The 12,182-nt window shown below is 36.0% G+C and overlaps 1 protein-coding gene across 2 annotated transcripts in view; it reads right to left on the bottom strand.

Moving 5' to 3' along the window:
• The window catches only part of LOC6559850, a 32,704-nt gene that overhangs the window by 16,598 nt on the left and 3,924 nt on the right, over positions 1-12,182 (bottom strand). Inside the window, exon 1 of one of the 2 annotated variants that reach the window (XM_001987309.2) lies at positions 7,318-7,481. The exons of the other annotated variant lie outside the window; for it this stretch is intronic. The gene's annotated coding sequence lies outside the window, so the exon portion shown is untranslated. Of the gene's footprint in view, positions 1-7,317; positions 7,482-12,182 lie in introns of those variants that run through there. 2 annotated transcript variants of the gene reach the window in all.

Below are 12,182 nucleotides of genomic sequence, written 5' to 3'. Positions count from 1 at the left end.
ATTCAATGTTGCCTACATCCGTTGGATGATTTGATTATACCCTCGAAGTAGCACAGCTGTAATTGGGTACATTACCACGTATCTTGGACAAGTATTGAAAAGTTTAAGTTCATGGGAAAGAAAAATATCAATAAATAAAAATAAAATCAAGAATGTTTTAACAGTTTTTCTTCTCAAACAACTGAAAAAATGAAAAGCTTCTCCGTATTCAACTTATTGCTGAAAATGTATATAATATCTTAAATAAATAATAACAATAATAATAATGTGAATAATCTCAAAATAAAATGTCCAATTAAAAGCAAAGAGTTTTAAAAAAGTCATTCACTTTCAGCAATTATTATTTAATAAATTATTAAAATAAGTTATTGATTTATTGTATTTTTAAACTGGTTATTTACTAAAGTATTAATAATCAGAGTATAAGGTATTTTAATATGCGTATGATATTCAAAGAATGTAAATATCTTCAAGAAAAATATTCCCATGAAAACCAAAAAGTTTTTCTTCGAAAGTTGAAACAAAATATCAAATTAGTTATTTTCAACATGGCTAACTGCTATAGTACTCTCATAATAAAAAAGGGTATCGGAAAATTCGCATACACTATCCACAATTCGCAGCAATTCAACTTGTTTTCATTTTCATTTTACAGTCAATAGGCGTGTCAATGAGTGACAATCATCGTCATTGTCATCATCATCATCATCAATAACAGCCACCAGTCACCAGTTTAAGCCAACAACACACAACTTTTTATTTTTATTTTTGGGCCGCACTTTCATTTTGTCTCATTTCCGTCGACTGCAATCGGTAACAGAGATGTATGTCTGTGTGTGTGTGTGTATGTGAGCTTATGAAATTGAATGCCGTTAAATGGTCTGCCCCGACTCTCTGACTAAGGTTCTGACTCTGACTATGGTCCTGGTTCTAGTCGTGGTCCTGGTCCTGGTCCTGCTTCCCATACTGCCAATGTTTGTCTGCCACTCAGCTGTCATGTTTGATTTGCACATGAGTGAAATGCAGAAAATTGTTCGCACAAATGGGCGGCAATTGGGCGTTACTGAGTTGCCACACAGTTTGTACACAGAAAAAAATAACAACTAGGATGAATGAAAGTTCTTTATTACAATGTTTTCAAAGTGGTTCATATACAAAAAAAAAAAAAAACGAATAAGATAAATGTAAATTATTTGTTACTCTTGTGTAAAAGTCGATCTTTCAAGCTACAAGTTTTATTTATTTCAGATTTTTATTAACAGAAAAAAGTCATTGATGCGAGCATCGTTTCATAATTTTAATTAAGTGCCAAACAAAAGTCTTAAAAGCTTCAGGTGCGATTCATTCCAAACTTTTATTAAAATAAGTATATAATTTTGAAACCAGTAAAAACTAATTGATTCGAATATGAAATCATAGTTTTATTTAAGTGACAAACAAAAAGTTAATGTATGGAAGCTTTAATGAAGTATTGGTTCATTATAACAAATTTTAATTCTTTTTAAAAAGCTTTAAGTACGATTAATTATACATATATTTATATAGAAAGATTCATTCTAGATTTTTGTTGATAGTAGTTTAAAATCACGAAAAAGTGATTAATTCCAGCATAAATTAATATTTTAAAGTTTTGAAACTGCAATGAAGTAAAAAATCTTTCTGTCAAAGACAGCCTTTTAATATTTAGTCCTCTTTACTATTTATACTTAATATTTTGTCTAAAGTAAGCTAACATCGTCGATATAGACTTAAGACAAACTTGCAAATTTACGCATTGAATTTATAATTTAAGCTTGATAATAACGCATTTCAATTAAATTTTACTCTGATTTTCAGATTATTCTAATTTTATTTCTAACTCCGCTAGGCACCTAGTTTTGCACAGATTTCATGGTTTTTGATTACAGTGTACATTCTCATGCACACATTAATAACACTGGCTTCATGGGATGCCTGTATTTGGCCAACTTTATCCGCATGTGAATTGTACTTTGTCTACTTGGGGGGTAAATAGTGGCCGTTGTTCAAATCCGCCAGGATTTTTGCATTGTCATGTCCTAGTTATGTGTCTACATATATATGTGTGTGTTGTATGTGTGTGTGTGTTGTATGTGTGATTGTTGATAGTCTTGAGCCTTTGATGGCAAGTTTAGAGAGCAAGTTTCAGGCCATCAACAATTGCCACAAAATGTTAGTGCGGATTAGGACATCAATGCTTTGGCTCAATCCAAATCAGTCTGATAAGCCCAAATGTTCATAACCTTGAATATGGCCAATATAACCAAAAATTGAGGTAGGAGGGAAAGGCTTAAGGGACTATTTAGAGGAGAAATATAAAAATACGATCGTTGATACAAATCATCGATAAGTGTCGTTATATTTATCGATCATTTTGAGCACTGTTATTCCAATCTGTAACACAGATGTTGATTTGATTTTTTAACTAAGTCAAGTTGAAAACTCTGAACTTGAACTAAGTTGTTGTTTTTACACAACTTTTGTTTTAATCTAATGGATAAATATACACAGAAGCCCTATTACTGTAGGCTACATACTGTTGATAAAATTGAACTTTGTTCATTTGATTGATTTGGCCACTAAATGTCCTTCATTCTCAAAAACAAAAACGGGAGTAAACAAGCAAAAAAAAATCTATACAAATCCGCTACACACAGAAAAAAACATTGCACTGAATTAAAAAAAAATCGCTATCTTTTGGCGAAACTTATCTTGTGTTTGAGAAAATATATTTCTAAGAAAGGTTGGGTTTTTCTTAAAACCAGGGTTCTTCTTTTCTTAATTTACTTTGAATAATAGAAAAAAGCCTTAATAATTGGAAGACATTTCTTTTCGCATATTTATTATTACTTCTAAGAAAAGCATTTCCCTTATTTTCTGGGTGATTTTCATTTTACGGCGATTTCCTAATTTCGAGTGATTTTTTCCTCAGCTTATAAATTTCAAAATTAAATTGTTTTTGATGGGCTTTAATTTATAACGCGACAAGTTCATTTTTGTTTTTATAAACTTAGTTAGGTATCCTTCGCTTGTTGATTTAGTAGCCAATTTGCTGGGCACATGGGGCTATGCGTAGTTACTGTCAACAGTCAACAACATTTTAATTCTCATCATTTCGTGAGCGTTATCTTGTCGTGCTTAGTTTACATTTTGATCAGCAGAGCGAGGAGCAGGACCGGCAAAAGATGTTGACAATGACAGCGATGGCATTTCATTAGTCAAGGCGGCGATGACTAACTGACTACATGACCGAATGACGGACGAATGGGCAAACTGAACACAACTGATGTTGATGTTGATGCTGATGTTGAAGCTGCTGCTTTGTTTCTGACATTGTCGAGGCTCATTTGTGTGCCGCACGTGGCAGCGGTTTATGATGCCTGAACGAGCAATGAATCTAACTGTGTGTGTGTGTGTATGTGTGTGTGCGCGTGCGAGTGTGCGAGTGTATGTGTGTGTGAAGCGATAGGAGCAGAGAACAAGACAGGATGTCGAAATGTGCTGATAGATGTGGCTCTAGGCAAGTCGCGTGCTCGTCAGCTACACTGAGAAAAATATAGCTATAAATATATATGGACATATATAGACAGCTCTAGTTTCTTTCAAAAACTTTAAGGTCGACTTCCATAATATTTCCGTGTTATGTATAAGTCCATAAGATATAATTACTTTTAAAAAATACGTCAGTTTCTTAAAAAAATATTTTATAAGACATAAAGTTTTTATGAAATTGTTAACTCAACTTTTGTACTTTCGAAAAATATACTTTGTTTTAAACTATAAGAAATTCTGAATTGTTTGAGTGTTTAATGAAATTTGAAGTGTGTAATAAGACATTATTATTATTGTTAATTAAGTTTTGTAACTTTCAAAAGATCGACTTTGTAAATTTCAATATTATTTACTTGACTTTCTTAATATTTTCCAACTTTCATGCTATTTTATATTTACATTTAATAATATGGAAACTAATTAAGCAAAATGTCAAAGAAAAATAAACTATTTTTGGAATAGTTAACTCAAATAATCTACTTTATCAACTTTAATTTTTTTCTAGACTTTAAAAATTCTCAAACTCTTCTGGTATTTTAATTATAAGAAATATGAACTTTTAAAGAAATGGAAAGTTTTTAGATAAATGACAAGGCAGAAGGTATTTCTCAAATAATAAATTTTTAAAATTGTTTACTCAACTTTTCTACGTTCAAAAAGTGTATTTAATAAACTTTAATATGTTTTCTAGGCTTTGCTTTATTTCACTGTGTACGAGTTGATGGTCTGAATATCCCAAAAGAGATACTTTAACACGAGGCGTGTGCGCTGACCCGTTGACAGTCGGTTTGACAGTCCGTCAGGGAGTCAGTGAGCTAGTGAGTTCGAGTGAGTCTATTGTTTGGTCGCATGGCAGCCGGGACTGGTTACCCAGTTACATTTATCAGTTAGTCGCACAGACATGCAGCAAACCATTAAGCGCTTGTATTTCACTTTGCCACATTTCAATTTCATTCAGTTTGTGTTTTTAGCCCACCCATTCCCTTTGCAGCAACTACTGTTTTAACGGAAATTGATTTTTGTACTTGAACGCTTTTGCCACTTGTGCGCAGTCCTCGTAACATTCCTGTCCTGTCCTGTCCGTCCGTTTGTCTCTCTGTCTGTCTGGCTCGCAGACAGCGGCGTAATTTATTTGCTGCCAAGTTGGACCATAAATTTTGAGCTGGCGCGCATTTCAATTGCACCTCAGATTTTAATTAGATTTCAATTTGCACAATCGCCAATCGCATTTCAATGCAGGCTCCTTCATATATATAAATATATATATATATGTACAGATGTATACATTTTTTTTCATTGTGTCTGAGCTTATGAGCTCTCTCAGCTGGCCAAGTTGTGCCAAGGACATTTTTACTTATTGTGCTGCAGTCTGCGAGCCGAAAGCCAGCCACATTTTAATGCGGCTGCAGTAGACTGAAAATGTTGATGCTTTTTGTATGGCAGTGCGCAACTTACTGGCATTAAATTGTCTTGTTGTTCAGCCATTGTGTGTCTTTCTTTTCATTTAGTTAGCGTGTGTTCTCTGCTCTGACTTATCGCTGTGCTGCACACAAAGCGACCGGCGTTTTGCCTGTTGCCCTTGGTTGAAAATTCATTAAAATCGTATTAAAAGCATTTGCAAACTGAATTAAATCCAAGATTGCCAAGCAACACTCTACCCTAGTTACTAATGAGCTGCGTACAATATTCATTTGCATCAAACAACCATCAAAACTGTGCTTCTTTCAATTAAAGCAATCAACAGCCTGCTGTTAAAAAGCGTTGCTAACTAATGTGTATATTAAATCTGCTTAGATTTGATTGAATTTCAACTATAGTCACTTATTAGTTCATTTAGTTTGCTTTAAATACTTTCAACATAATTTCATCGCAAAACGTGTTATTAAACTGCTGTGAAAAGCAGTCATGCTAAAGCATATTTAATATGTTTCACACCCAAAAAGTGTAAGTTTATAAAAAGGGGTTCATTGAAATCAAATATACCCCGATTCAATAAAAAGTTCATGCACTTTGTACTTGAGATTCTGGGAATTTGTGTCTGGCGCAAAGCAGACACACTTAATTGATTTGGCATTAGAAAAGAAGCAAGACAACGAAAAAAGAGAAATAAATATAAACATAATTTAACAGCAATTAGTTGTTTAAACTATGCAAATTTCATGAAAAGGCCGGACTTAAATGCATGTTTTACCCTGATAAGGTCTGTGTGTGTACAATTGAAAGGGTTTGTGTGTGTGTGTGAGAAAAATGCAGAAATCGGCTTATAAATACGTTGTTGTTGCCTGATTGCTGAAATACACAAAAAGTGTACCAGCGGGCAATGGGAGTCTTTATGGCAGTTATTTTGTTTTTGCTACAGCATCACACAATCGATTTTCTTCTTGGTTATATTATGTAGCTGTGTAGCTCTGTGTGTGTGTGTGTGTGTATTTGTTGTGCTTTTGCCTGTCTGCGATGACGCTCGATAGCAGCCTAAATGCCAAATTGAGTTTACGGCGTCCGAGCAGCCAGCGCAAGTTGATAAAACTTGCGACCGTTTCAACGTTCAACGTGGCGTATAAGTGTTTTTCCTTGTAAGTCACAAGAACACATACACACACAGCGCACAGCGGCGTGTGTATTTGTTTTTATATTTATATTTGAATTTGTGTCTGTGTCTGTGTCTGTGTGTGTGTGAGTATCTTCCCTGTTTGTTTGCCACTTCATCTCCACGTCAGGGTTTACAGATTCTGTGTTGTCTTTCTCTGGCCCTCTCTGTATCTGTGTCTGTGTAGGTGTGTGTGTGTGTGTATTTGATAGGCTTAGCATTTCTTCCGCTCCTAAGTCAAATAATGCGCCAACACATCATTTCACACTTAAATGCTGTAAAAATATGCATAAGGCTTTTTCGCTCGAGAACCATTTTCATTTCCGGCCCTTTTTCTTCTTCAGAGTTATTCAACTCTTTTTAACAAACATGGTTAAAATTCCTTCGTTCCCGTAAATTGCAAATGACTTTCCGTAAAAAATTACAGCCCACAAAAGTATGCTAAATTACAAATTTATAAACTGAATTTTGCTGTTTAAAGAGACATCTATATAAAAAATAGCAGTTGTAAAATAAACGTGAGCAAATCACTTGTTTTAATTTATTTGCATTCACATCAATGTTTTAAAAGGGGTTTTGTAACGCAAAAAAAAACAATCTCGTAAGTACAACAAATTACAACAGAACATTTTCAAAAGCTTTTGCAGCTTGTAAACGTTTTTAATTATATCTACACACTTTTAACACTCTATTCGTAAAAATGTTCAGTTAAGAAATATTATAGCTGCAGCCGGAGGGTGTCTTTAAAGCATTTCCCTGTCTAAAAATATAAATAATATATGTAACAAAACGACAACAGTCATTTTTCTTTTGCCACATGCGAATGGGACGTTATTTTTGGCAGTCCACAAAAGTAGGCTCTACACATTTTTGTCATGCTCGAGAGCCATTTTTCTTGCCATCAAATCGACTGCAAATAAATATACCAAAAGAGTAGTACAAACGGAATTGTAGTTAAGCGACGCCCAAAATAAGTATGCTATAGAAAAAGTATTGGTGTGAATTTCTCTGTTGTTGTTGCCTACAGAATATGTCTCTTTTTCCCCCTTTACTTGTTGTATATATATATATATATATATATATATATATATATATATATATATATATGTGTGTGAGTGTGTGTGTGTATAAACATATTTTAATTTTTTTGTGTTACTTACATATCTCAATTGCTGTTTGAAAGGCGCTCGGCGGTTGTCGTTAGTTGTTGTTGTTGTTTTTGTTTCTTGGGTTTTTGTTGACTGGCAGCATCAATCTCTGTTCAGTTGAAGCGTTCTGAAGCATCTTACAGAGGCGACGTCTGTTTGCTTTATTCCTGTCGCGCCTCGTCTCCAAATACACCTTACTGGTTGTTGTTGTATATTCATATATATATATATAAATATATATATATTTATTTCGGTCCTTGCTCACAATATCCAAGCAGCAGACCCAGCAACAACAACTCCGCAAAGGGGCATCCTCCAAAAAGTATGAAGCGCACAATATATTTTTAGTTGACACACGTACACGTTTGTTTAGCAGCTGCGTGTGTGAGTGTGTGTGTGTGTGTGTGTGTGTGTGTGAGTGTGGTTGTGTGTATGTATTTGGTTTGATATTTTAAGTATCCTGTTTGCGTTTTGTGGGCTTCTTCGGCTAGCGTTTGCTGTTGTTGCTTCCTCCGTTTGTTATTCTTTATTCTTTGTTTAGTATTATTTGCGTAAATGGCATTTACGCTTTTCTCTTCTTTTCCCACAACTTTGTTGGCTTTACATTCCAATTCGATTTACCGAAAATGTCTGCATATGTATATATATAAATATATATATTTATATATAATTATAAATGAGATTAATTTTGATTTCACACTTAGTATTATTAAGTTATTGTCGCTGTTGCTTATTGTCAACGTTGTGAAAAAGTCATTTATTAGCTTAGTTTTAGCCAGGTGCAAATAACAATGTGCAAATTTGTTTGGTTCCTTAAGCTAATTTTATTGTCACACACACATTTTTAATACTGTCACATTTGTGGCTTAAAAAGTGTTATCTCAAATTTGTATTGTCTTCAAGTTTTTACATTGGCCTAAAATGCTTTTCGTTAATTGTTTCATTTAAAAACTCTAATCAAAATTGTGCCGTTTCATTTCCATATTCTGTATACTCTCTCTATTTAAGTGTCATCTTATTTTTCTCATTTGCTTTGCTTATCATTCTTCTTGCTATATTTGTTGTTGTTGTTTTTGTTGTTACTTCAGGTTTCAGCTGCTCCTTCTGCTGCTGCTGCGGTCGTTTGTCTGTGTTGTTGTTGTTACTGCTGCTGCTGCTGCCTGCTGGTGGAGGTGATGGTGGTGGATGGTGGCACCGTTGCACGCGCCGCACTCGTAGCACGTGCTATGGCCACGACGTCAGTCTACGACAACCGCCTACGCACTGCAAGCACGCCGTCGCGTCGCGGCCATTTCAATTACAAATTCATGGAAGAGCGCGCAGACTATCAAAGTAAATCCTTACTCAACATCTATCTCAACACACAACAAATCGACCATAATCACGAGTCGATAGACATCGTTTTTAAAAGCAAGCATTGAAAGAATGTTTGAAATATTTGGTTCTTATGCTTGTTTCTTATAAATATGCTTTACTTTTTAAATCGCATTCATGTCTTTTATTATCAAACATAATTCATTTAAAGATATTGTTTAAGTTTAGTTACGAAATCATCTTTACAAACAACCGCCAAAACAATCAGCCATGTATCGATTCAAACGATGATTTCAGGTACAGTCTATCGATAGGTGTGCTTAACGCTCTCTTAAGGTGGTGAGTTTCTAACCTTTTGGGCGCCTGTTGGCATGCACTGAGTTTTATACAGCAGGAACAGCACCTGCCGGGGCCGGCAATGGTAATTTGTATTGAAAGTGTGCCCAGAGAGAGCGTAGCACGCGTTGCTCTCTCGCAACGAAACTCACCATACTGGCTCACTCTTCAGGCTAGCAGCAGCCTCTTTGCTGCTAGCTTAAAAGTGAAAGCAAGATTCCTTTATTCTTTGCCCCGTAAAGATGTCTTTAAGGGTAGAATAACTGGCAGCAAAAAAGCAACATGGCTTTAATAATACGCTATTAAGTAATTATCAGCAATGTGTTTAATATACTTGCCAACGTAAATATATCTGCTTACGTGGAACGCCTGGAAGCGGAACACTGTTGTTCTTTGACAAGCCAAACAGAGAACAGGGTATGCACTAGTCGTGCTTTCAGCTAGTAATCAATAGGTCAAAGAGACACTCGGAAACTTGTCTAATGCATAATGCGCTTTATCTACGTGTGACTTTGTGTCTGTGTGTGTGTGCTTGCTTGTGTTTGTTTTGCTTGTGTAAAATGCTGTGCTTACAATTAGCTATTGTTGATTTTATTTATTGCTTGCACACACACACACACATACAGGATGTATGAGTGTCCTTGTACTTGGCTGCATAACACTTCTGGCACGCGTGCATCTAAAATGCAGCTTCCTCTTTGTGCCTCGGCGGCTATCGTTTTCCAGTGTTGAGCAAAAACAAAAGCCAAATGCAACGCAAGCTGCAGACAATGGCAACGGACAAGGATGTGTGGCAATGGAGGATCTGTGTGGCACTAGTTCCGTGCCTTGCGACAAACAAGGAAGTCATAAATTTTCCAAATGGTTAACAGGTGCATTTGAAGTGACCTCGCGCGAGGCAGAGAGAGCGAGAAGGATAGAGCTATCATATGTGTGTGTGTGTGAATTAGTGTAGTTTAGCTTTATACCGAGAATTTAAGATGGGCGCTATAACTGATTCACTATCTATATATGGATGCAGTGCAGCAGTGCCATAAGAATGGAAATCAATCATGATGTCAGCTGCTGTTGACCATCATCAGTCAACCAAATAGAGCTGCTCACTCTGCGTGTATTTGGCGTGACACGAATAAGCACGATTAATCAAGCAAGCACAAATTAAAATCAAATTAATGTTAGATAGTTTTAATAAATAATAAAAATAAAAACAGTCTTCATATTAGATCTGCAACTTTTTTCCATTTTAATTTTAGGCTTGTGGAAAAACTCACACAAAAATCTGCGATCACTTACCGCTACTTGAAGAAGAAGAAGAAGTTGATGTTGTTGAAGTGCTGCGAGTGCTGCGACTAAAGCGAACTGCAACAGCAAGAGAAATGAAATGGCTGCCAGCCAAACAGACAGCTAGAAGCCTGTGTGTGTGTGTTTGTAAGGACTTTTTTGCGGCGTTGCTCATGAAAATTCCATCAACTTGAAGTTGCCATCAAATTTTATGCAGATTTGTGGCCAACAGCGTTTGTGAGTCAGCGGAAATTCTACGAAGCGAACAACAAACCCCTCCAAAGAAAAAACTCAACTCACAAACGCCTGTTGCATGGCAATGCGTGTTTCTATATACACGTACACATACATATATTTGTAGCTATGTATAAGTGTGTATGCGCGCACGTACTTGTATTTCAAGGGGGGCACTCGAGCAATGTGGCGTTAATAAGTGCAATTTATGCGGAAAAAACCTCAACTGCCACACGCAAATAGAGTGTGACAAACAGGTAGACTCGTGGCGGGCTTATTCTTATGCTCAATTACCAATTGTTGAATTGAAAATTAAACTGTTTATATATATTTTTAACGATTAAAGTGCAATTTTAATGAAAATGTTAATCACAACTAGTACATTGCACAGCATATTTAACGGATAACAGTGCAGTTAAGCTTGGCTTACTGCTCAACTGAAATGTTAATTAGCATTAGCACAAGAAATAGCTTTGTGACATAATTAAACATAATATTGACATAATGATTAGTTTACAATAATTGATTACATTGCAATAATTGATTACAGAGGAACACTTCTGCACATTAAAATGGTAAATAGTCAAAAGTGCGAACTGCCGACGGCAGCAAGAAGCGCACTTAATACAAGTTTGCCACAGAGGGAGAGCAGGAGAGTGACACCTAATCGGCTTTAATTTAATTAGCTGCTCTTCTCAAAGGTAATAGACCAAGTGGCAAGCACTAAGCTGCAGCGGTGACATTCAAGTATACTCCACACAGTGGACAGACGACACGGATCGCAGCAGCAGTAACAAACAGCTGCCGATGAAAAAAAAAAATAAAAAAAAACAAAGCAAATGTCGAGAATAAAAAGCACTTTTATTACAAACACACACACACACATACATTGAAAAGAGTGCGTGTTTATCTCCTGTGCGTATGTTAAAAGAGAGAGAGAGAGAGAGAGTGAAGAAAAAAAAGAGAGAAAAGGCCGCATCTTTCATGGCAAATTGTCAGGTGCTAAGCTCTGATAAAGTGCTCAACGGGCAAAAAAGTTAAGACCACGCACCGCACACACTACACACCCACACACACACATACACGCCACATAAACTGCGCACTGAGTTGTTAGGAAACAAAACGAAGACACAAACATATTTATTCAATGTGCGCCTCAACTTTTGCTTTGTTTACACTTCGTTCGCTGCTGCGTTGCCACAGGTCAATTTGGGTTTTCTCTGCTTCTCGTTTGCAAGTTTCAATATGGAAAATTTGTTTTTGTTTTTTGTTTTTGGTGTAGGCGCAGGTAAGTGTAAAAGAGAAGCCTGTCGCCGATTTGAGGCATTTCATACATACATACACATACACATGTGTGTGTGTGTGTATGTGTGGGGTATTTTGTTTATGGAAAGTGTTATTGTTTGAGTTTGAACTTTGGCACTTGTTTGTCGTCCGTGCGTAAGTGGGAGAGAGAGAGTGAGGGAGGGAGGGAGAAGGAGCAGGAGCAATGAGTGTGTGTGCCTTGGACCAAAGTTGATGACAGGCCCTAACAATATCATAAAACTTAATGCGCTCGTTTTTCATGGGTTAACAGGGGCACACACACACGCCCAAGTCAAATAAATCATAAGCGCACAATTTTATTACTTAATTTTTGCTGCACGCTTATTTAGAATGATTGAAATGCAGCGTTTAGCAAAGGATTTGCCCAAAATTAATGTTACCCTGCT

Source organism: Drosophila grimshawi, unplaced genomic scaffold (assembly GCF_018153295.1).
Source record: "Drosophila grimshawi isolate 15287-2541.00 unplaced genomic scaffold, ASM1815329v1 contig_1369, whole genome shotgun sequence".
Lineage (NCBI taxonomy): Eukaryota > Metazoa > Arthropoda > Insecta > Diptera > Drosophilidae > Drosophila > Drosophila grimshawi.
Note: the sequence above shows the minus strand (reverse complement) of the source record. Positions and strands in the feature narration are given on the sequence as shown.